The following is a 2,369-nucleotide window of genomic DNA, read 5'->3' as shown; positions in this document are numbered from 1 at the left end:
GTGTATCATCTATTATCTATCTGTCATCCATCACCTATCTATCTAATCTATCATGTATCTATCTATCTATCCATCTATCCAACTATCTATCTATCCAAGTATCTATCTATCATCTATCATCTATCTATCTATCTATCATCTATCATCTATCTATCTATCTATCTATCTATCTATCTATCTATCCATCTATCCAACTATCTATCTATCCATCTATGTATCTATCTATCTATCTATCCAACTATCTATCTATCCATCTATGTATGTATGTATCTATCTATCTAATCATCTATGTGTCATCTATGTATCATCTATTATCTATCTGTCATCCAACACCTATCTATCTAATCTGTCATGTATCTATGTATCTATGTATCTATCTATCTATCTATCTATCTAATCATCTATGTATCATCTATGTATCATCTATCTATGTATCATCTGTGTATCATCTATTATCTATCTGTCATCCGTCACCTATCTATCTAATCTATCATGTATCTATCTATCTATCCATCTATCCAACTATCTATCCAAGTATCTATCTATCTATCTATCTATCTATCTATCTATCTATCTATCTATCTATCATCTATCATCTATCTATCTATCTATCTATCTATCTATCTATCTATCCATCTATCCAACTATCTATCTATCCATCTATGTATCTATCTATCTATCTATCTATCTATCTATCTATCTATCCAACTATCTATCTATCCATCTATGTATGTATCTATCTATCTAATCATCTATGTGTCATCTATGTATCATCTATTATCTATCTGTCATCCAACACCTATCTATCTAATCTGTCATGTATCTATGTATCTATGTATCTATCTATCTAATCATCTATGTATCATCTATGTATCATCTATCTATGTATCATCTGTGTATCATCTATTATCTATCTGTCATCCATCACCTATCTATCTAATCTATCATGTATCTATCTATCTATCATCTACTATAAGAGAAATGAAAGCATGTCTACACAAGAACTTCTGCATACATGCTTATACAAGCATGACTTAAATTAGGGAAGACACAGATACAATCTAAATGTCTATCAACTGACGAACGGATCAACAAGATGTGGTGTATTTGTACAATGGGATATTATTTAGTCATAAAAAGGAATAAGGTGCTCAAACATGCTATAACATAGATGATCCTTTTTTAATTTTTTTGGTGTCTGATCTTACTTATTTTGTCACTTTTAGAAAATCTCATTTTTGACTCGACTCAGACTTAGAGGTAGAAGCTCTCAGAGAGGACAGCCTCCATCTCTTGGCAATCTGTTCCTGGCGTTTTTCTTTGGCCTCCTTCATTCTGTTGGCCAAAAGTTTAGCATATTCTGGAGCCTCTTCCTTATTTTTCTTAGTACGCTGTTTCTTCAAAGCAATATGCCGATGTTTGTGTTGGAGGACACACGGAGTAACAAGATGCTGAGTCTTGGGTGCTTTGGTTCTAGGTTTCTGACCTTCTTTGTTTAGGAGCTTTCCAACAACCTACTGGCAGACATGGTCTTCTTTTGACAGATTACAAAGCTTTCGGATTCTGCGGGCCCCTTTGGGCCCCAGGCGACGAGGCACAGTGGTGTCAGTGAGTCCAGGAATATCCGTCTCCCCTTTTTTTCACAATAACCAAATGGAGAACACAGATGGGCATCCACAATGCAAGCCTGAACAGATTTGCACCTCCTCTCTCCAGTCCTCCTGGGTCGGTAGCAGGAAAGCCCCTTACTCAGCAGCAGGTGGACGCGGCTATGGGTCAAGACACCCTGCTTCATGGGGAAGCCTTGTCTGTCATTGCCACCACGGGTTCGCGCCACGTCACCCTTCCATTCCTCGCCCAGAGCATCGGCAGCCACTTCTGTGGCCATACACTTCTCATGAAAGGTGCAGTTTGCACTCATCAGCCACTTCAGTGAGTTTCTGGCTGCCAGTGGCTGGGAAGGAGATGCTCAGCTTCATCCTGAAGCGGCCTAACAGAGATGATCCTTGAAAGCATTTTTCCGAAAGACGCCAGATACAAAATACGTATTTTATGATCCCATTTATGTGAAAAGTCAGAATAGACAAATTCATAGAGACAGATAATGGACGCGTGAAAGAGCAAATGAGTAAATGAGGATGATTTGGAAGTGTCTTCTCTCCGTCCCCGGCAACAACGGTTGGTTTACCCAAGAGGCACGTTATATGCAGCATCTTAGGATCAAGAGAATTTTTACTGCAGGTTCACTGGCCTTGATTCTACTTTTACACAAATGCAAGAATAGAAGATTTGTTTTAGTGGAGGAAGGGGCCAAACGAGGGAAATGTGAGACAGGGCCCCCCAAAGTCCTAATGAGATGCTCCCTGCTT

General features: G+C 38.5%; 1 pseudogene; it reads right to left on the bottom strand.

Annotated features, from left to right (window-relative positions):
- Nucleotides 1-1,228: 1,228 nt before the first annotated feature.
- LOC112653911 (40S ribosomal protein S6-like) lies at nt 1,229-1,979 on the bottom strand (annotated as a pseudogene).
- Nucleotides 1,980-2,369: the final 390 nt, after the last annotated feature.

Source organism: Canis lupus, chromosome 3 (genome assembly GCF_003254725.2).
Source record: "Canis lupus dingo isolate Sandy chromosome 3, ASM325472v2, whole genome shotgun sequence".
Taxonomy (NCBI): Eukaryota; Metazoa; Chordata; class Mammalia; order Carnivora; family Canidae; genus Canis; species Canis lupus.
Note: the sequence above shows the minus strand (reverse complement) of the source record. Positions and strands in the feature narration are given on the sequence as shown.